Source organism: Neodiprion virginianus, chromosome 5 (genome assembly GCF_021901495.1).
Source record: "Neodiprion virginianus isolate iyNeoVirg1 chromosome 5, iyNeoVirg1.1, whole genome shotgun sequence".
Classification (NCBI taxonomy): domain Eukaryota; kingdom Metazoa; phylum Arthropoda; class Insecta; order Hymenoptera; family Diprionidae; genus Neodiprion; species Neodiprion virginianus.
In genome coordinates, this window is record NC_060881.1 from 21,657,905 (window position 1) to 21,682,086 (window position 24,182).

At 40.2% G+C, this 24,182-nt stretch overlaps 1 protein-coding gene across 2 annotated transcripts in view; it reads left to right on the top strand.

Annotated features, from left to right (window-relative positions):
- The first annotated feature begins 2,484 nt into the window (after window positions 1-2,484).
- LOC124305747 (protein muscleblind) overlaps window positions 2,485-24,182 on the top strand; it is a 281,356-nt gene continuing 259,658 nt past the window's right edge. Inside the window, exon 1 of one of the 2 annotated variants that reach the window (XM_046765468.1) lies at window positions 2,485-2,591. The gene's annotated coding sequence lies outside the window, so the exon portion shown is untranslated. Of the gene's footprint in view, window positions 2,592-22,914; window positions 23,350-24,182 lie in introns of those variants that run through there. The other variant, XM_046765466.1, reaches the window with a different exon arrangement.

A 24,182-nucleotide genomic window follows, 5' to 3' on the forward strand; every position in this document is an offset into this window, starting at 1 on the left:
CTCATTCTCTCCTCGATTCCCGATTCCCGTCACACTTGGAATTACATTCCTCTGTTAGGTTGTCGTACGCATATATCCATACATATATAGTACTACAAATCAATGATCAAGGTATGCATGATAACGCAGCGAATTCTTTTCGAAACACGTGGGAATTTCTGAAATTTTTCCACCAATCATACGAACTTCAATTTTGAGTTATGAATTTTTTTCGTGCCAAAGGTGAAGCGAAAAAAATTATTTAAGAATCGTAAACGTATTTGCATCATCCCCGATAAACAAGATTAGTGTAGAAAAAATACTATCATAAAATAGAATGGTAAATCGAACGGGAAATAAACAAAGGGGCGACTGATTTTCTCCTGTGTTAAAAATCGTCCCTTCGCTTCGCGATACAGTTGGTAAGCTTGGCGGAGGGATCGGTACTTAGCATGCGGTGTGGATAACGCGTAAACCGTGGGGGTATATCCGGGAATATCCCTCAGAGGATAATTAATACGATCTTCCGCGGTGGAGCCACGAAGCGTTCGGTCGCGTCGTCGTGCGACCACAACTGTGCTGCAAAGTTAGAAGGGCAAAGCAGGGGTGGTGAGGGGTGAATTATTACATTTGCAGGTATGTGCATACGTTCGAGTGTATGGGCACCCACATCCTTACTTGCGTACAACGCACGGTAATTATTTTACGCACTCGTGTGTGTTGTTTTGGAACCGAGGGAAAAGACCCCATGATCTCGAGGGTTGCTGGGAAACTTGTTACTAGCCAGAGGAAAAACTTGTTTTGTACAATCGATGCTTGTGGGAGCAAAATCTATGGATTTTAAAAATTGAAAATCAATTTCTATTACTCTTGAACAATCCGGGATATAATCCCAGTTAATATAGAGGTTCCAAATAGATAGATTAGAAAGTAGAGAATAAACTAAGCTGAGAATATTTGAATTTTGATGAAGTGGGATCTGAATCGGATTCTCCTTTATAGATTCGAACGCGAATCAAATGAAAATATTAGAAGTAACGTGCGTGGTTGTATTGTGCAGAATTGCGTATAACCTAGAGCTCAAAGTTTCAGATATAGTTATAGGTATAGGGCAGCCTCGAGATCTCGGGAATGTTCGCAGAAGGGAATACTAAATATTTTCGGAGTAAACATCAGGCGTTGTGTATGATTCAGTTTGTGTGCGTAGGATGAGGGTATTCTGAAATTGAGCAAATCCCTATTTTCTCACTCAAGTGTACGTGTAGCTTACTTTTCGAAACTCCCTAAACCGTAACGAAATATTTTTGCATTATGGCTCTATTGCAAAAATGAATTCACAATGTAGGCACACCGAAGACTGATTCCAAAAATTATGTTAGCATACCTACGTTAAGAATATTATTAGAAAGGAAGTGTTTATCGAAAAATGTCAAAAGCCTGTTTTCGACACTTTTTCTCCCGCTAACAAATCTCGCCTATTCAACGAGACGTCCAAACATTGGTCTCCTTTCTGTCACCAAAGAGTAAGTAAAATTTTCACATTCTTTTCCCATCGGTCTACGCCATGACTCGACATCTCTTTACCAACAGAAATATTTTTATTTTACGATTGTGTAACAACGGTTTAGCTGATAAAAGTGATCCCACATCGCTGGATAATTTCAAATTCGTAGTATTTCCCGCGCTTATCTATCGAAAGGTACAGAGAAGACAAGAAGAGGCTATAATCGAGATTGGCAGCAACGGCGCCGCGTGGCGAACGTGGCAACGCGAGGCATCACGGGGAGGCGGGAGGAGAATGGAATAAAAGGATCGATGAGCGGTGGCGCAAGAGCGGCGCGTAGCAGTTTGGAATAAATATGGCCGCCGGCCTGTCCTATATCGAGGGTGAAGAGAGTGTTAATAAATTCCTGTAATCCAGGGCGGGTAATTTGGTGTGTTTTTCGCTGCCGGTTCGGTGATCGCAACGCGGTTCTCAGCCCTTGAACGAGGCTACATTGCTCGGCTCCTCGGCGTATGCAACCCGGTAAACGACGCGACTGAGGCGAACAAGGGGCCGAGGGCAACACGCCACGCATCGCCCGCTTTCTTCTTCCGCTCGCCTCTCTTTCTTGGCCGCGCCTCACGCCACGCTCGACTCGCTTCGCAAACGCAAACACGGCCCGGCTTACGCCGAGTAAATAGATGGGCTTGCCTTGCTGCGCTGTGCAGTTTGCGCACTAGCCATTCGAGCCGAGTCGACGTTCTGCGCACGTCGATTCCACCCGCTTTCGGCGCCGAATTCAAATCCCGCGTTTATCTTTATTTTCAGTTGCCGGATTATTCTCTTTTTCGGCTCTTTTTGTTCGATTTTTAAATCTGTGGAGATCGTATAGCCGTTTTCACACAGAATCCGTTTATATATTTTCACTATTTTCTTGATCTCTGATATCGTTTTTTACACTGAATTCTTCGTACATACAAATAGAACAAATTACTGTGCTGTGTGTCAAATGTGTTCTATTCGATTTTCGTAATTTTCATCAGCATTCGCGCGTCTCATTCAGTGCTGGTATCAATCGGAAGTGAAGCTGAAACTGGAAGAACGAACGAATCTGCGGATGATATAATCGGTGAGTTCCACTAAATAAATTTTATACCTTGTTTCCATGGAATCCACTGACAATTTGTGTTTTTGACGAATCAATGACATTGTACCGATTTGAATTTGTGACATATTTATCTTTAAATAAAAGTAACCAAAAGCTGAAGAATTGAAAAAACGGAAGAAGTCGAAAGAGGCGATTAAATCAACCCAGGAAATTCAGGTTTTGGATTATTTGCACGAAGCACGACATTCTACTTCCAATGTAAGTTGAGTAGCGGTTCGAGTTTAAGGCCTCGCGACGTTTCCTAGTCCTGATACCTTCTCGACTTTCACGTGCGCTGTATTGTGCAGTGATATTTCACCCTTAACTACATCGCGTCCCTTTACTCGAGGCGTGGGATATGGTTATACATATATTTACGTGTATATATGTACATGTCGCGAAACAATTCGTTACCGTAATTAGCATCGTTAGCGGCTCAACTGCCTAGCAATAACGCTCAGCTATGAGACGTGAATAACGTGTATTTCCGTGTACCTGAGTATATTTGAGCATCACTGGCGAAAAACTTGGTCACAAAAGGAATCAGCAATAATAATAATTGATGAATATAACGCTTGTTAGAAGAAGAAAAGTGAAATACAAAAAATACCCGAGTATTACTTTTATCTCGCTTGTATTTTAGTTTGTGGATTATTTACGTACACGCTTTTAATTTATTTCTACTTATTTTTTTCCTCTGTTATTATCTTCATGATTGTCATTATTATTATCGCTTTAACGTCCCTCCACGCCCACCTGTAGCTTTTCACGGCTGTTATGTTATACGTCAAGCGGCGAGACTAATAATAAACCTCGTTAATATGCATAGATTACATTATTTCCGCATATCTACCAACGCCCTGTCGCATATTTTGTTATATTTTGTTTTTATTCTCACTTCTCATTTCCGTTATCGTTCCTTCAAATATTTGCAATTCTCGTCATCGGTTTCATTTTCCATTCTTGCTTGAAATTAAATTAAAAATTGCAAAAAGTTGGTCATAGAAATTGTTTGAAAAGTATCTGAAATAATTCAGAAATAAAATTTTTCTCATCCGGCAGGTGAAAAATGCGTGTGAAAAACTCATCAATTAGTCGCCAGATTGTGTTCTGCAGTGTTATTCTCTACGTGCTTTGAACTCCGGAGAAGAAAAATACATGCGCAAAACCACAAAGATGAGGTTGAGTCTTATTGAAGAACGCGAACGTTTGTAGCTTGCATATATATCGGGTCTCAAAAAACGAAAATCTTGTCTTTCGCTCATCGATAGGCAGCACACGCGTTCTGCAGCTTCTGTCGCGCGTCTCACTCAGGGGGTTAAGGCAGGAGGAGGGAAAGGGGGCTGAGGGTTAAGACTGGATCAAGGATCCAAAGATCCAAGGATCCAAGGATCAGGGATATACCCGGAGCCTATAAGGGTTGCCAGGGATTCATCAATCCAAGGGGATCTTCTTACATTAGTTCACCTCTCTGGCCTCGTGCAACCCAATGAGCAAAAGAGTGGCTAAGAGAAGGGGGGAGAGAAATACATACATGGTTCATACCATCGTTAATTTGCCGTACATAAATCATCGTGCGATAAAATATTCCGCCTATGACTGAAAATTAACCGAGAACGGGGAAAAGGGGGAAGAAAACATGAGGGAGGAGGGAGGGAATAGCAAATTTGGGATACATTTTTGGGATTTTTGGTGACGGGCGGAATTGATTGAATAATTTGGTTTATCTTTTTGGTTGGTTTTTCATACGACAGATACGCGAATGTAAAAAAGTATATCCAGTTGTAAAAAATACAGTTACTCGTGTAATATTTTGATGTATTTTTTGTTCTTTCGCGCATGATTACTGTCTCGTCATGGTGATATATTGGAAGTCTTGTAGGATCGAATAAATCTACTTGGACGATAAAAATGAAAATTACGGCTCGAAGTCAAAAGAAGAGAAAGGAAGATTACAAAGAAAATTCGACTTAGAAAAGAAAGTACGTAGAAGTAGATTTGAGAAAGAAGGAAGAAAAAAAACGTTATGGCCTCCCGTATCCCGCCCACGTGTATAACGGTGCAGCAATAATGCCTCTAGGGATGAAGAAGTGAGTATAAGGGGTTGGAGGATGGAGGATAGAGGGAGGGTAGTGAGGTCGGGATCGCGGCATGAGGGGGTGAGGATTAACCCTGAGGAATATAAATGACTTAGTGGAAATTACGTTTCATCACGAAACTTACCCCCCACCCTCTACCTCCTCCCCGTTCGCCAAAACGCCGCAAACAAGTACGCACTACAGAACGTATGCTTGTCATTCAAAGATTAAAAGACTTAGAAAATAGCTTCGGGCATTGAACAGAAACACAGACTGGGGGATTGCAAATTTTTTATTCCAAAATTAAACGACGTAACCTAAGGTGAGCTAGGGTTATGCATAACCTGACTTTGCCATTTGAGAATTTTGAAATTTCGATACTAACTTTGGTCATTTGATAGAGATATAGAATGTGAGGTTGGAAAAATTTTATTTCAAAATTAAAAATACACCCAACCTACAGTTCAACCTGATTTTAATCTAGCATATATTTTGATTTACCTGATCTCCGAAAAATCTTGTTCAACTTGACCTAACCTAACTCGACATACCTACATTTTATCCTAGCCTAGCTCAATTCCTTGTTCCCCTTGTCTGTTTTATCGTGTACATTGCAAAATTGAAAGCTCGAATAAAGGACATTTTGGAAGTTCGTAAAAACAAAACTATCAACGCAAACCAGAAAAAAGCCGCCACGCTGCATCTTTGGCCAGCTATATATTGATTTGGTTGAAGCACGGAAGCGAGTAATTCAGCGAAACTTGGCAGCGGCAATATGAGCGAATAATTTTGCGTATCAGGATTCAGGATTCAGGACTCAGGACGAGGGGGTTGGCTGCTGCCGGCTGGCGGGTTGATCGACGCATCAGTTACCAGGCCGAGCTAGGCACGCGGATTTACATGCGATTCCAATTACAGATAATCCCGCAGAAATTTTTTCCTTTTTTTTCCCCCAACTTTCCGGCTGTGCAGTGATTCGCGCCCTTAATATATACGTATATGTACACATACAAAATCGAACGAGAATTACACCCTGCGCGTATGTGTGTAAGGTGACGATATTTTTCACACCCACCCTTCATTGTGCCCCCGGCTTTGTACATCACAATGCATTTTTTCACACCCCACGGCGAGTCTCAACCCCCGCGAAATCCGTTTTCTCGTGTAATTCGGTCGGTCCCAAAGAGAACTTCAATCGAAATGGGGTAGAAAATTTCGATCGGACCGGAACGTCGTCATTTTTCAGTCAGAAAGTCTGAATCCTGGTGCCTGAGTCGCGAAAAATGGGGATTGTTCGATGATTCAACAGAGGACGGAGAGTTTTTTGGGGTTTCCACCCTGAGGCCTGAGGGGGTTGGCTGTTCGGCTTCGAGATGGCGCGCGATGCACGATTCAATACATTTCTATTTCAGTCCATGTATACGGTGCCAGGATACGTGCATGAACGATAAATAAGAAGGACGAGAATGTGGAAATGAATTGGAGAAATAAAACCACGGACGGGGAGTTGTAAAAAAGAAATGTGGAAAACAGAATCAACGAACATATTACGCATAGGGAATGTAGTTTAAGGTTCAAGTGTGTGCATATTCAAAAGTAATATAACGCGAGAGTAGCGGGCGAGAGGCCGAGGGAGAAATATTTTACATGAAAATAAAAAATTAGAGAAAAGTGGAAAAGCTGGAAAACAGAGAAACAAAAGTGGGGAGAGAAAAAAAAACCGAAAGAAATTGCGGAAAAAATTCGAAATAAAAAAAGGAAAAACTGAAAAGAAAAGTTTTCAAATTAGGAGGCAGAGGTAAAACGCTCGTACAACGCTGTAAAACATGAACGACTGTCATCTAACTTGGGTCATTTCGTCGCCGCTGTACCCTCTCAATTTCCCCCTCGCATCACTTCAGATCTCTGCGTTTCTGCATTCTCTACGAGATGTTTTACGGCTCGCTTATACTTATGCATTCGCGTACGTATACCTGCATAGATGATAATTATGAATAATAACGCGTTTTCAGACGGCCTGTAGGTACTCTTGAAAAAAAAAAAAAAAAAGTAACGATTATAAGACAAAGAAAAAAGAAACGTACAATTTAGCTCCATTCAAAAACAGAATTTTATAAAAAAACACAGATCGCATCAATTGAAAATACTGTAAGTCAAATTGAACGCGATAAAATTGAATACAAAAAAAATATAAAATGAAATTCTATAAGGAACCTTAAAACAATAATTTTGTAAGATCAGAAAAAAAAAACTGCGAAGGACTTTCGAGCTTGCGGACATGTGAGATGTTTTGAGGCCTTCCTCCCGTGTATATCATGTACACATACATATGTATTATATGAGTATGTATATAGGTAGTATTAGGGTCGCGATTCGGAGCTTGAGCTTGAGTTTGAGACAGATTCTTGGGAGGCTTCATCCAGCAACCCAAAAGAGGCTTGCAAATTTTTTTCTCCTTACTCTCTTTGCTTTTTACTGTTTAAATATATTGGGCCGTTTCTCTCGGACGAAGAAATTTTATACGCAGGAGAAAATAAAACATACTCGTGGAAGTATAACTTTTGAATCCTATTTCGAAAGCTCATTTTCTAAATTCAAAGTTTTTCCATTTAAATAACGTGGGATGAAGATAGCAATAATTTTTTCTAACGGTAGGCGTATCCACGCAGCGGCGATTTGTAGAGAATTTGATTTGATTCTCTACGAAAGAAAAAAAAACCTACCCCGAACAAAGTCTGGGGTTGAAATAGTTCAAAATTTACAAACTTTCAACTCGAAAGTGAATTTTTACAAAAATTTATCTTCAAAAGTCTCTAATGTCTAAGCTACTGACTTTACAAGTAATATTGGAATTTGATTTTCGTAATGAATTGGACTTTCTCCAAAATGCTATCACGACAAAGTCCACATCTTTAAATACGGTTGAGTGGTAATAATTTTAAGACAGAAGACGACGTCTTAGCATGCAACGTTATTTGCATACGGAAAAGTTTGAACTTCGAAAGCAACTTTGTTTATCTTGTGCCGCGTACAAGTTTCTCACGTTCGAGCGAGAAAAAGATTTGTCGCTTTCGAAACATCTTCTAATAGTTTACTACCCTTCTCATACATAATTCCATGTCAGAATAATCCATTGGTTTCCATGTATTTCCTAATTTCTTTGTTTCTTTATTTCTCATCATTTTCTTGTCTTTTCTTCACTTTCTTCTTGCTTTCTCTTCTTTATACGAGACGGCCCGCGCGTGTCCCAATATAGAAAGTAGAGGAAGGTGTACGCAGGGTGCGGATGTGACAGGCGAGGCCGCACTAAAACAAAATTGTCCTTGCTGAATATTTTATCTCCCCACTTCCTGCGTCTCTGCAACCATACATGTGTGTATACCTATATATATATATATATATATTTATATATATGTGGTCCACAAACACATGTACACTTATAATATGAAATACGTACCTACGTATGCAAAGGCATCGCGGCATCCCACGCGCTGCTGATATCACCACTTCTATCGGTAAGAGCGAGCCACGTTCTATGGGTTCGTATTTTTTTTTTTTTTCATCCCTCTTCCGAGTAGTTGGCGGGGTGATGGGGGGGGGGGGGGGGGAGGGGGGGGGATGGTACATCGAGCTACACATGTTCACGTTTAAGGGCTTTACAGAAGGTGTACAGGCACCTACAAATGCCTCAGGATCGGGATATAGCTCTTCCCTCTTCGTTTTTTTTTTATTTTTTACTCCCTTTCAAAATATATTATTTTCCGCCTTGTTTTACTCGTTTTTACGATATTCCGTTCATTTTTTTTTTTTTTTTTTCTCATGAAACCTTCCCTTTTTTTCTATTCTTCCCCTTCTCGTAACTACCTCTGAGCTTTCGACCACGAGCAGAATGACACGATTCATTTTATCCTGATACCGCAGGTTCTGTACGTATATGTATGCACACTAGGGTGTACTAAAGAAAATTTTTTATTTTTTTTCTAACCTGCATCAAAATTTCGGGTAGAGCATTTCAAATCGTACATCTCATTCGAATATGAGCACTTAATATTGATATCTAGAGGTGCCTGTTTTCATTTCCTTTATTCATTTAAATGACACGCAAAGAATATCAGAATTTTTTTTTATTTCTTTATACGATGAATCAATGTTTATAAGCGAATATGTGATAATCGGTTGGAGTTAGGAAAATTTTTCTCATTGCTTTTTTATAGATCGTCAAAATTTGCTATAAGGATCTGCATATAGATAGTTTAAAAGTCAAGCCATTGACGATTAAAAAAATAAAAAAAATTTCCGATTTTCATTACGTGTTATTTTGATGGAAAATGGAAAACACAAAATAGGCACATCTAAATATCAATATTCAGAGTTCATATTCAGATGAGATATACTATTTGAGATACTCTACCTGAATTTTGATGCACGTTTGAAGAAAAAAAAAAAATTTTTTTTCGGCTTACCCTAATGTATACAGTCATATAGGTTAGACGCATGGAACATATTTGACTTTCGTATTTCCCGCATACATTGTCGAGTGTATATGTATGAAACTGAATTGCTGCACAATGAATATCGGCCATATTCATTCATTCGCTTTTGGTGATGGATCGCAACGTGTGTGCGTGTGTTGAATTCTGTTGACACAGGAATTATGGCAAAGTTAATAAAATGTGTGGGTCGATAGACGACCAAAAAAAAATCCTCAATTCTTCTTCTTCTTCTTCTTCTTCCTCTTCTTCTTTGTCAGTAAGCTCTAAGAATATTTCTCATTGTACATATGTCCGCGCGTTATTGGTACTATGCAATGTAAAAGTAGGAAGGGGTAGAGAAAGAGGGAACGCGGAAACGCGGAAACGGGAGCGGCGCCGAGGCGTCTGGAAGGTCTCGCGTGAGACGCCGCAAAGCCTACGTTCGAGCCCAACGGAGCCAGTATTCCAACTAATCAGTCGTACACGCTGACGGCCATTCTCCATCTTTCTCTCCCTCTACATACACGCATACATATCCTTCTTTCCTTCTACCAAACTGCGTACTTTCTATTTCTTCGTTTTCCTCTCTCCTAGCTTCGTGCTCTTTATTTACTTCCCCATGATTAGTGGAATTGCTCTATTCATGTCTTCTCGTATCGTCTTTTTCATAAATTCGGTTGTAGTTTCTCATTTTTTCATCTTTATTTTTCTTACCCAGTCCTCCCGCCTCCCTTTTTCGCTTTTCATTCCGTAACAACCGAATTTCCTTCTTTTTTTTTTCTCCTCATTATTATTTCTTGCGTCAAATTCTTAGCCGATTTTCCGCTCCAGGTGGCAACTTTCCTTTTCACCTACTCTTCTCGCTTTGTTAAAAAAAATTTTTAATTTCATCCTTTTTTTCATTTTGCTCTATAATCCTTTTCTCCCTGTTCCGTCGCGAAGAAGGAAAGAGGGAGAAGGTGCATGGATACCGTGTTGGGTCTGCGAAGCGTAGGTAAGTTACCGGTATTAGGACCACCGCGGTCTAAGGGTTGCTCTTCCACTCGTATACCGCACGTCGAGAGTAAACAGAAAGAGAGGGAGAGAGAAATATACAGAGAAAGAGAGCAGGAGAAAGAGAGAATGAGAAGACAGGGTTAGGGGAGTAGTTTTATGGCGGGAAATAGCACGTGTGGTTTGCCCCTTTTATACTTTACTCTTACCGGTATCCTCCGCCCTCGCTACTCACCCTTTTCACCTTTGCCAATCCTGTTTTTGAACCTCGTCCCCCCCGTCCAGCATCCCCCATCTTTCCTACAGCGCTTTTTGACCGGCGGTGATTCATCGCATGATTCCCTTCGAGCGCGATGCAAAGATGATGGTCCAGGAATGGCTTTGGTATTATTGCAAAAAGCATAAATGAAAACAGTGAAAAACAGCTTGAAAAAAAAAAGGAACAACTGAGGAGAAGTTGTTTAACAACTTCTAAGCAATCATTCATTTCGTAATACTATACTCGTAAAAGCTGCAAATTATTCGGTAGATAAAACGGTGAAGAGAGTTTGGTTCAATGTGGTTTTTGTCTTATGGTTCCAAAGTTTTATATCGTCATTATTTCTCTCACTACAATTCGCAACGTTCTCATTTTTATTCGAGTTTTATTTCTCCTTCTACGGGGCATAAAAAAGCAGAAAAACATATGCTGAAAAACTATTGAAAAAAAAAAATAAATAAATAAACACGTATCGTTGTTTGTTACGAAGGAGGGAATGAAATATTTCGTATCAACGTCGGGGTGAAAAAATGTAGATTTTTAAAGATTAATTTATCCCTGTAATATCGAAGAAGAAACCAAGAAAAAATCTATCCAAGATATTGTAAAATTACGTGAAGTCATACATATGTATGCTCCAATTTCAGTGAAAATAAAAAAAAGATAAGGTCGAGGGTTGGTTGCGCCACGTGCGTGTATTAATATTGAATAATACATTAACATTCTTAATCAAGGAAAGACGCAACGAGGCGGGAAGATTCTCCTGGTAGATACAACTCGAGGAGAAAAAGGGAAAAACAGAGGAAAAGAAAAAATGTAGAACGAAGGCGTGGGTGAAAAAAAAAAACATGAAATGAAAACTGATAAATATAAAATTTTAACAGTCAATTCTGTGCGGCGAGAATGGCTTCAGGCTCTACTAATATGCAAGAAGGCTTGGCTACATTATACACGTATACAATACACTCAAATATACATGCACAGCTATATACGTACAAATACCTGTACGTAGTTGGTTTTTGAGGCACGAAATGAAGCGTCTCGGCGCCATTTTGGAGAAGGGGGCAAAGAGCGAACGGAGGGTAAAAAAAAAAGAAGAAATATTCATTCCCCCCTCCCTCCCCCCAAAGAAAGAAAGGGAAAGAATTTTCTCACCGCGGCTTCGCAGTGTCAGGCCTTAATTAGTTCAATCAAATTATGAATATTTAATTCGTCGGCGGTCATTATATTCCGCAAACGCGCACCGCGCTGCGGAATCGGGGGTTGAAGAGAACGAAAGCACGACGCTAGCCGCGTGCCCATCGAGAAAAGATAATTGAACAGCCGGCGAAATTAGTTTTAGGGGTGGTGAAAGTGCCTGATGCTATGAATTCAGAAGAGCACCATATCTTCCAATGGCTCCAGCCCCTCGTCACACCCCCGCGCCTGGACCACCGAGGATGACGTCTTTGCCCTTCTCATCTTCCCGCCTCTCGTTCTCTTCTTCGCTAATTCTTACCCAGTCGTGGCTACATCTTTGACCTCTCGAAATGAAATTTGCATCCCACCGCTGTCACCAGAAGTTAAGCAACGCGCCCCAAGCTCTTAGCCAACTTTGACGAGTCAAGATAGGAACGAAATAAAAAAAATAAAAAAATAATAATGCAGATCTGTATTCAGTCGCGCTGCGTAATTATCGTCATGAATAATTTGACGACGCGATTCACAAAATTGATGCTAGAAAAAAGTTCGGTAAGTTGAAGGTAAGCTTGAGCTTTTGGATAAAAGAAGAACAATTTTAGTTTGATGAGAAACAAAGACACGAGGGAATGATTTTTCTCGTAAGTTTCTCATTCGAATAAGCTGCTCTGATTCTTATCGAGTGAGAAAAATTTTGTAATTCTGTTACTCGAAGGGAAAATGTTTTCGGTGAGAATTTATTTTCAGAAAAAGTAGATATTCAGTCATTCCCGAATATGAATTTCCATTGATTAATAATCTACAATACATTTTATCGGACCCAAGCCTTTGTTTTGACGTGAGATTTTTTGGTTTTTGATTTAATATACTCTCTCCACAAAAAAAAAGTCGCATTTTAGCAGGAAATAATCCGAACGTCTGATATCTAACGAACGATATCTACATGCAATTTTTCACCGGTTAGTTGCACTTCCGTTCACGAGTGTTTCTTCTTCTCTTCTACTTCTGCCTCCGCTTCAGCGGTCCCATTTAAATTTGATAAAATGTAGGCTATATAAGAACTACGAAAAAAAATTTCAGACGTCGAGATAAGAAAAAAATAAATAAACCACCCTCAAACAGAGAGAGGATGGATTAATAACGATTCTGCCTATCTGTCTATCTCTGCCTCTCTTTGTTCGTCTTCACCCCTCAGCTTCTACGTACAAGAACGGGCGCGAGCCAATAGCATGGTTCAAAATTACCATTTGAATGAATTCGATCCTGCACTAGTAATATCGGCATGCTGTCCCGCGTTACCATTTTGTACCTCAACCATTTCATGCCTCATCCATACGCGAAGTGATATTAGACACATTTCCTCGGGAAAGTTCTTGGTATTTTTTTTTCTTTTTTTTCTATTGCTTTTTATTTTTCTTTCTCATTTGAACCCCGATGCACGAATCATGGTCGTGCAAATTTTCATTCGCGATATTGAAGCTTCGGAATAAAATTGTACGTATAATTTTGACAATACTTGATCGGATTTTTTGCTCCCACTTCATCTTCCCAATAATATCTTCATTGTGCTATTCCCTTAATCTGGAATCCGACTCACTGTTATGGAATATTGGTTCATCTAGCCCGGAACAAGGGAGTTTTCGATGAAAATGCTTTTCGATGGAGGAGAATGCAGGAGGGAAGCTGGAAAAGAGGCAGGAACGTTGAACGGGTACGGGTACAGGAAAGAAAATAGTCGGGGAATCCTTTGATGGAATATTGGGAAAGGGTAGACTAAACCCGGTTCAATGAACTTCTAGCTCGCTAATTTTGTGAGATTTCGATTCGCTTCAACTCACGGATTTGTATAATAAAATGGGAAAAAAAGAATATTAAAAATATTTAATGAAATAATTCAACTTTTAAGAAGACAAAATTAGATAAAAAATCGTTGTTTGAATAACTCGGTGAAAATGAAATTTTATAGCAGTTGATCAATGTTTTGGCTTCGTTCAACAACAGCTTGCTTTGTCGAAGTAAAGTTAAACAGTTAGCTTTGGTGAAAACTATTTTGTATACTCGTGGTTCTCATTTTTCGTGATATCCTCTGCCCAAGAACAAGACATCCTTGTTCATCTATTGTCTTGTAGGATTCGTTAACCAAATCAAAAGGAGCCTCCGTAAGACATGGGTTTGTAATATCATATTTCCTGGATGTCCTGGCGCACTTTTCAACAGAGCAGATGGGGCAGGCATCGTAATCGTCCAATTAGGCGCGAGCTGTCCGATTTCAAAACGTCTGTTTCAAATTTTCCGCAATCAATCGCGTAATTACAGTTATTCCGTCGGCGGGTGATTACGCACCCCTAAATTTTGCGCGTGCAGAAAAACACACGCGTGCGTGACACATGCGTGAGAATTTTACCTGGAATCGGGGATGTAACGTCATCGCATCGCGATTGGGTGACTAACCTTCGTAGCTGAGTCAACGACAATTTTTTCTCCCTATGTTCGTAATGTATCCGGTGGTGGTGCAAGGAGAAGGTGGGAGATCGAGTTATTCGCGTTCTCTCGACCCTTTTCGTACCGGCTGCGCGCAGTGACTCACTTCACTTCGATCAGAACTTTACAACAGTGATCGACGAAATTGCAATCAGACAGTTACAAAGTACGAATCACAAACAAAGTTTGTAATCGAGTCGAAAGTAAAATAATTGGAGGTAACAGCAAGGGAAAAATAGTAAGGGGACACTTGAAATAAAAATCATATTTTTGTATAATTTGTAATCGGATGTACAGATTACATAAATCATATTCGTAATTTGCAATTGGTAGTACGCAAAATACATATTGTATTTTTATTTTGTCATTGGAGGTACGTGAAATACCAATTACGAAATTTTATTTCTCACTTGAAGCTGAACAATATCAAAAATTACAATTAATAAATATGGCTGAACCGATCATCTAAAATTTTTGCAAATAATTTACGTCTCGATTTCATCTAATTACAATTTTTCAATATTACCAAACACTGCACGAAATCTAAAATTACACATGTAATTTGTGATTGGAATTGTCCTTAAATTTGAAGAACACTAAAAAATCAGGGCAATGTATGTGGAACAAAAATACAAGGAGATCGATTGAAAAAATAATTGTCTCTGCCCCTGGCACTGCGGTAGATATGCATGCGTATAAGGGTCACACCTGCGGCTTGTGCGGTGAACGAGAGCTACGAATTTACATAAATATAGGTATTGTATACCTATACACGACACGTGTAATACATCTGTACCTAGCCATAAAGAAAATTCGATCGTGTAGACATATATTTTGTAAGTATATAGGTATATGCAAGACAGTCTCGAAGCCCAAGTAGCGAGTATAACATCGCCCCCTTCTGTCACAATAAATAGGCATTAGGGATCTGGGACCGGCGCACGCGGTTTGATTGGTTCTCCGTGTCCTTAAGCGAGCAATGACGGACTTAGAAAAGTGTGTATTACGTTATGTACAAACAAAAAAGGTGGAGTATCAAATAGAAATAGAGAGAAAAATAGTACGTTTATTAGAATCGCGACAGTGTCGGAAATTTCTAGACGCAAATGTGCGCATGCGCTAAATCATGCGATTTCATTGGTAGATTCGATTCACTCGCACCGAGTTCCTCGTCCGTTCGTCAGGTTGGCCAACTTGTTTTATGGGCCGGACGCCAACCTGTCAAAATTTACAAATCTTTCAAGGTTATGTTGCATTGAGAGAAATGTGACGGTTTTGCGTCGAAGTAAACCTAACCTGAAAACGTTGGCGTGTATTAAGCAACCAAATAGAGTTTCCAAACTATCTAAACTGAGAAAAAATTTGGCGCATGCGTACTTGAGTGTTCAGTTTCTTGATTTCATCAGGTGTTCCTATAAAATACTGCGGAGAGAGGCAGAAGAGAGGGAGAGAGACATAGAAGAACGCGAATAGAAATCGGAATAAAATAGGGGAAGATGGAGCGGGGAGAATAGAAATAGGACGAAAGAGAGACGGAGGGAAAGGAGAGAGAGAGAGAGAGAGAGAGAGACGGGTTTGGAGTGCCGGAAGGTATTCTCGGGGGCGGGCGTAATAAGAAAGTCATAAACCCTTGCGAGCTGCCACCCGGGGGTCGAGGGTGAGTCCCGGAACCAGGTTGTGCGTACATACACTGAACGAGAGGGGTGGGCGAGACTCTAGTGCAGGATGCGGAGTGCCAAATATTGTTTTGTAATGGACCGGGGACGATTCCACCGTTTACGACGTGTCGAGTCTTCCGCCTCCTCGACGCTCGCGTCAAAGTCGTCGACGAGCTTCTAGTTCGTCTCGAAGTATACGAGCTTCATGGTTCTCATAGAAAATTCAGTCGTGTTTAGATTTGAATTCTCACATTTTTTTTCCCCTCTCATAGAAAAGTGAGAAGCATCTCGATGGGTTTTTACGGGTGCTGGTCGACCTCTCTCATTCTGTTCTGAGGGAACTTGTGAGGAATTCGTTTCTGAGCGAAATCAACTATTTTACGATAAGTTTTTCATAATAACGAACGTGTCAGGAACAGAGAAACAAAAAAAAAAAAAACAGTGGAATAATTTGATTTCTCTAACGTTGTTATTATAACGACCTGTTCGCAATGGAATTACAGTGTTTAGAATTTTTTCCGTATCATAAAGCTTTTTTCTAGCTTCATTCACACTTTCTGCCATTTGCGATATCAAGTTCCTGTTCGTAAGATTGTTCAAGCTGGTCGCAGACTCAAGATTCCTTTAATCCCAAATCGTGTTTGGACTGAGAAAAAAAAAAAAAAAAAAAAAAACAGAAAAGGAAAGTCAGTGTGTCCTTACAGAGTTAACAAGATGAAGAACGAAAAGAGGAAACAATTACACCCCCGCTGATCAAAGCTTATCCTCTGAGACGTTTTTAGGGGTGGGAATAACGCGGCGGGGACTTCGAAAGCGCCAAACAACGTTCATTTTGTGTGTGTGTGTGTGTGTGTGTGTGTTAGGTGAACGTCAAGCGAGTGGTGAAACGAAGCCGGTATCCTTGCCGCCTCGCCTGCCTTCGAGTGAGGCAATTTGCGGTGTCGGGATAACGGGAATTCATCAAACTTTATTTGGATCGCAAAAGCGTAATTCGATCGTAGCCTCGTGCTGCCGGGAGGATAAGAATACGGCGGGTAGGGTGAGAGAATGAGGACGACGACACACGGGGTTCCAGCTTCGTCTCGATCCTATACACTCCTTGCCATTCCGTCGCCCCCGCAAACATCTTGTAAATAGTTGTTTTTTCGACGATGTTTTCCCCCTTTTCTACCCAGATTTTATGTTACTAATAGATTCTTCTTCTTCTTCTTCTTCTTCTTTTGCTTAATATAAATTCTTTATCTCGATTGTATAATGGAATTCTTTCGATCAAGTGATAAAATAACGAAAAAAACATTTCGAGTTCGTACATTTACGTACTATTAATTTTCTTTACAAAAATGCTACCTGAATTGAACCAACTAATTTTTAAATGCCGTCAAAGAACGTCGTTGCAATTAAGGGTGAGTCATCCTGTTGTGCTAGTAGAAAAACGGAATAATATGAAAAAAAAACACACATAAATAAATAAAAATGTGAACGCACAACGCATCATTTCTTATGTACGCAATTCCGGAGTCAAGGAGACTGCAGAGTTTGTGTAGGCGGGTGGTGTATCAGGCTAAAGGGTGTCTAATTTCATTAGGATGCTATTACGGGTACAGATTGCTATGGGAATAGCTTTCAGTCCTGAAAGCAAATACACGAGTCTTATCTGTATACTTTAGTCATCGGGGCTAACGAACTTACACCGCCATCGTGAATATTTATTTGCCCTTGTTAGACTTTCACTATTCCATGTAGAATGTATACATATATACATGTATATTTTCACCAAAAAGTCTGTAGAAAGCTCTGGAACAAAGAAATGCGAAGCAAAATTATAAAAATTATTAAAAATCGCGAGTTTCGAAATTATTCGAAAGCTCGCGAAGGGGTTGCTTTTAAATACAGAGTAGAAAAAGAAAAGATAGGGCCAAATTTTATCGTACTCTAGAATGTTTGAAAATTTTCGAGAGGGTTGATCAGGATTAGGAGAAAAAACACGTTTCAAATAACGCTACCGAATATGAAAAATTTACCCCGAGTATAAATCTAAACCTTAGTTAGAGGTATATTATTGTTAGAAGATAACTCAAAATCACAATGAAAACTGACTGAACGCAGGTTCACGTGAAAAAAAATCTTGAAAAACGGATTCACATATGGATTATTTTTTTTTTTTATTCAAAATGTGAACGAAAAACTTGGTACGAGGTAGATTTTATTCGAAAAAAATCGAAAATAGGAATAAAACTGAAGAAAAGAAACGGACCGATCGGTTCCCACATTTGGCTATACATATATTCATACACCGAGTTGCCCTAGGGGTGATTTTGCGTTGGCGCCGGGATGTCGAGCACTGGCGCCGCGCGGACGCCTGAGCCTTCGATCGGCGGCCGCGTGGCAGCCAGTAACCGGGGTCTGGGGTCTGGTGGGTCGACGGAAAGACTTGGGCGAGAACGGAGAAGCGAATGGGATGCACGAGGAGAGCGGGTGGCGTAGAGCGGAGAGAGAATGCAATTAGACAGTGGTCGGTCGGTCGGCTAGGTGGCTTGTTTATGCGAATTAACGGGGGGCGACGGAGAGCCGGAGCCACTCCGAAGGAGCGAAGCAGACCCGAGCGGCCCGGAAACGACCCCGACGGCAAATTAAACAGAGAGCAGAAAAAAACCGGGACAAAACAAATGCGCTAATGAAAGAGAAGGAGAGAGTTATTTATTCCCGTACGGTGACGTCGTTGGCGTGGTTGGTTTACCCGTTTAAAACCGAGAAGAAACTTCTTCAACGCCGATTTGGTACGTCTAACTGTTTTTGAATTATCGAGCTTCTTCTCACCGGCCAATCACCGCCACCCTCAAAACCGTTACGCTTTGCTCTCCGCGCGCCAATTGGTCCGAGCTTCTATTCGTTCTCATTTGAAAACTGACCGTTCTACAAAGTTCGCGCAAAATAAATTTCCACTCCATTTCCAACCAGGAATCGTCTCGCCAAGTAGTAACCGTTTTCGAACGAATTGAATATCGCGTTTTTAATTTCTTCGTAAACAATTCGTACCCTAAGATTGCTGCTTTTTACGTCAAACGACAGTTTGATGTTCTCATTTTCCACCTCTGGTTCCCGGGTTCCTCCTTGCCGTTTTCTCGCTTTTCACTTTGTGTATTTCCGGCAGTAGGCTCCGTTGTAATATCGTAGTTCTCGGAGCAATTCCGCCTCTCTAAAAGCGCGAGTCGTAAAATCCCGCGAAAATTGCGCCACCCCAACGGCCCGTGCACCGGGGGTTCGGGGGTACGTAGCGTGTGTTGCGTAGCTATCCTTCGAGCTTCGTCTGACGGAATACAAATTGATTGCGAAATAATTCATGAACCGACCAAATGGTCCATCCAATAAGGACCCTTGGAATGACCGGTCAAATTGTCCCGAAAACCAGCGCCATCCAACCACCACCCCGCCCAAAAATATAAGAAAATAATTCATGATAGCCGGGAGTCCGGGGTTTGGGTTCAGGTTTGGATCCTCCTCGCATCTCCTCCTAGCAACAGTAGGATAAAGTCACGCCCTGCTTTACTCGCGCATATACGCTCTCCCCCCGCGTTACCCAAGGGTTTCAAATTTTCCCCCGACGTTAGCTGACTCACCGAGGTTATCCTGGAACCGCTAAAATTTTATCTGCAACTTCTTCAGCGAAACCAGAAATACTAAAAAAATTAAAAGACGAGAAGAAGAACCAGAAGAAATTATTGCACGATTGTTCTATTTTTGGTTAAATATACCTAGTCTTTTACACATCATAGGTGTAAAAGAAGGTTTCCAAGGAAAAGTCGACGTTAAGAAAAAAAAATCGTCTACCAATCTATTCTATTATCTTGTGGTTTTGGATTTAGAATTTTTAAACAATTTAGGAAGGAAATATTTGCACTGTCAATTCTCTTCTATCGAGTATTATCGTGCATAGGTATAACATATTAAGACACATATCACAGACATATACCAAGTGTGACAGAACGTTGGCAAAAATAAGGTTGTTCTTTCGCTCGCGGAATGTGGTTATGTGTACATTATATTTCGGTAATGGCACATGATGTATACAGGTAGACGGACGCATGTATTATGTGTATGTACTCGCGTGTATATTTTATATATACCTACAAGAAGTTAGAGTTAACCGATCAATGCATAAATATACCATAAACCGTCGTTTCTATCGGGCTTCCGTGAACCCCTTTTTCATCTCCCCCTCGCCAACAAATCGCTGCGGAATCACATTATATGCCATCTTTTTCGCGGTCTCTTGCAGACGAGCGCGCTTTATAAAGAGAAACCAATGCCATACATAAAATACACTAGCGATTTCATGTACTGTACGGTTTCGTGTGTATGAACATACATTATGTAGGTAATGGCAAAGGAGGGGAAAGAAGGGAGTAGAGATAAAAAAAAAAAAAAATAAAAACTTCCAGCGACATCGCTTTGTAAAAAAAGCAATTTTTTGAATCCTCCAATCTATGGAACTGTTTCAAAGCTATAGATATTCCATCAATAAATGTGACTATAGAAGAGGGGATTAAAAATTCATTCGAAGTGTGAATTACAAGAAAATAATTTTAATAACAATATCACCAATGATATTGGTATAATTTATTCTCTTCAAAGTTTAACTCCAACGGTCATTTTGCCGACTCGATCCTACCACAGGGACACTTGACTCTCTTTGTTAATATAACTCCGTAGATTCCAAGAATCATTATTAATTACCGCGGCTATAAATAAGTACGCAATAGATTAATCAATCATCCCTACAGGGGATGCCGTGACTGTAACGATATCAGCCCGGTACTGTTGCAACACATACATCTAGGTTCGTGATGTCACATCGGTATGTTTTTGCGCTCATGCAATAGCGCTGAAGAAACTGAAAATGGTTTTCCCGAAATTTGAACTACAACAGCGGGGAGGTCCAAAAAAATTATTTGGAAAAAGACAATTCATGCTAGTAAAGGAGAAAGACGAAGAGAATTACGAGAGTGCCGGGGAAGTAAGAGCAGAAAATTTTACTCGCGGAGCGAGGGGGGGAGGAGATGGGTAAATGGCCGCGGAGGGGAGGAGGGGGAAATCCTGGATACTGCAGGCAGGTACACCGAGGCACACTCATCCTCAAAACTTTGCTTATTAAACCGGCCCGCGCGCGGGCGGTTTTAGTGCGGATACGTAGGTATAAGGTGAGTAGCGTGGGGCGGGGGAGGGGAGCGTATATAGACGTGTGGCAGCCCCCCAAGCCGCCCGGAAATCCAGCGGAAGGTAGCATATGAGCCGCTTTTTCCGTCCATTTTTGTATAAATTTGAAGTATCTTTCGCTGTTCTCTTTGGGTTACACATATGGTTAGCTTATTAGCTGTAGCCCAAATTGTACACTTCTTTATCCGTGAATGTACTCAGATAAGTTTTTACGGGTTTGTTCGCCGGGCGAAAGTACAGCTCGTGTCCAAGTTTGAAGCGATTTGGAGAAAAATTCACGGAGTTAAGGCGGATAATGCTGCTAAATATGAAAATTTTTCAAAAACTACATTTCGAGGTGCAATTATTCGTTTATCAAATTCAGACCTCATAAATTGTGCATCTTTTCGTACAAAAGCTATCGAAATACAAAACTAAATGATAAAAACTCTGTACAGGAGAGAGAAGACTGAAGGGAGTAACAGCTTTCAGGTGGTTCCGAAATCCAATGGAAAGTAGAATACGAGCCACCTTTAGTGAACAGTTTTGTATAAATTTGAAGTTTTTTTCATTAGAACCTCATTCTACAGATACATAACAGAATTTTTCCGTCGGGTTAGGCAGGAAGTTCATTGACGACTGTTACCAAATTATATATGTTTTAATCCATGGATATACTCGGATAAGCTTTCACGGCAATTAATTGGATCAAGTAATAATAAAGAAATAACACGATAATATTAATTAAAAATAAATTTAATGTATTCAATCAAAATGAAACAATCATGCTTCTACGGAAGTTGAAAAAAAAAATTGAAGAAAATGACCAGTGCCAGAATGTGTGTTCTGTACAAGTTTGAATTTATTTAAAGCGATATTCACTGAGATGAGACGAGCAATGCTACTAAATATGGCAATATATCAAAAACCGTACTTGAAGGTGCAGTTCTTCTTCAATCAAATACTAACGTGACAAGATTATTCTTTTGCCTTAGAAAGGTTACAAAAAATTCATATCAGAATAAAAAAAAACGTCAGACACACAGGGTGTACTATAAATAAAGAGAAAAAAAAAGACGGAATGATTTTTTTCAGCTCCGACGTCTGAAGCAAATTACGAAACAGTCTGAACACCAAGCTCGTTTCGTCAAGTAGAATTTCTCATCAGTTATAAATTACTTCTAGTTTCTGGACTCATTTCATTTTATTCATGGCACATGTCTGGACGCTTTATAGGCAGTGAAACCGCCTCGTGAGGCAGCAGTACTCGCACTAACGCTCGCCAAGTTGTCTATCAATAAGGGGCAGACGTGTGGCCACGAGGCTAACTGACGATCAGTCCGGCATAAGTAGCGTGAAATACGAGAAACAGTTAAAAATATTGTAGCAAACATCTCCTTACTTACAATGAAAAAATTTTAAACCAACAAACTAAAGCGAAAAGCAAGGCCACAGAAATTTGAGGTATTTTCTCTAAGAAGAAGTCAAATTTAGATCGATCATGCTGCTTTTTCAAAGTTACCTCCAATTTTGAAGCTGTTGCATGATAAATGTTTTAGTTTCCACGATTCGTTTCATTTTATTTCATCACATTTCTTCGGATCATTATTTGTTTGTAGCAATTATTATTTTCTTCGTTTCGTTGTTCGTAAATGAGAAAAAAAAAAAACAAAAATCCGACGAATCCTGAGTTGGGAATTAAATATAAACAAACGTATCAGTCAGGGAGAAAACTCGTGGATGCTGGTCTAAGTGTGATATTTATTGATTCACTACAAAAAAAATATGACACTTTGACCAGCATCGATCAACTTTCTCCCTGTCTGTTCCCCTGGTCACGAATTCATCGCAAACAAATCAGTCTCTCAAACCTCGAGGATCATAATATTTTCATTTCATGTTGTAAGAATTTGCTCTCCGTTGGTAATTTTGCCGATACAATGTATCGCCCGCAGCGTAGTTACCTATTCAAATGTGAAACGGATGGATCAATCGATGCCGGAGTCGATCATCGGGCATCGAAGCTGTTACCTGGCAACCTCGACCAGGCCGTCTAATTGTTTGTTTCGATAATTATTCAGTTACCGCTTGACCGCGTCGCACGTCGCTCGCTGCAGCCTCTTGTTGCCCCGTTCTTGCTTCTCCGCGGCTTCGACATCATCGTGCTTGGACTTTATCGCGTTTTCTGTTCTTCACACCCTCGGTTCACTGTTTCATTTGTCACTTCCCTGGTGTTCGCATTATTAATTGTAGTCGTTAATTGTTTGTTCGCGTGTGTTTAGTGCTGTGAAGTTTTTTCTTCGCGTTGTGTGCCTGCAGTTTTTTTGTTTTCCGTTTTCACCTTACCGTGGTCGTGTTTTTCATCTGTGGATATCTACCCGGAGCTTCTTTCCTGCCTTCGAGTGCTTCTAGCTTCTGGAATTCTTCGTAAGTTGACGAGATGCAATTTTTTATATTTTTTTTTTTGCTTCAATCTTTGTTATTCGGAACATGAATGAAGATAGTCATAAACAAATTTGATATTTGGTTAGAATGAATTGTGTAGTTGCCAAAATTGGAACGACAGATCGTAAAGATTATTTTAGATCCGTTTCTTGAACGATATTTGACTTGTTACGTTCGACGAACAACCGTTGTGTGTATTTAATAATAATTATCGTTTGTTAATTTTCATTCTGTTCGAGTTGTTTATCGATTCACTTTAACCTCCGGTAAATAAAACCTGCAGTTTTTGTATCCATGAAACAATCTCCCGGGACAAAAGTCAGCCTCACTCAGCCGAGGAATAAATACATGAACAAAAAATTTGTCGACGCAATGTGCAATGATTTTTCGGATATCGATAACTTTGAAGTACATGCACGGGTGAATCAATGTCGGTAATTGGAAACACCGAAAGATGGAGAATTATAAACAAAACACAGCTGGTATGTTGTTGTTCTTCCTTCTTTGGCCGGTCATGGAGTTCTGTACGTATAACGCACAAGGCGAGGTACACAGGAAGAAACCTGTGGAGTGTGGATATAACTCTGCAGCAGAGAGGGGCTTCGAATATCAATGTAACAGCCGTACGTTATACGTACCTCATAGGCCTCCAACTATTATAGGCGCGGCAACTGACCGAACTACTTGTGCTTTCTGTTAATGATCTCTTGGTTGGTCGGTTAACGTAATTTTCGAATGAAAGTCGAAGTCGTTGATTTTTATTTTTTTATTAAAATTCGATTAATTCGATTATCGCATCGTATAGGTTTCCGGAT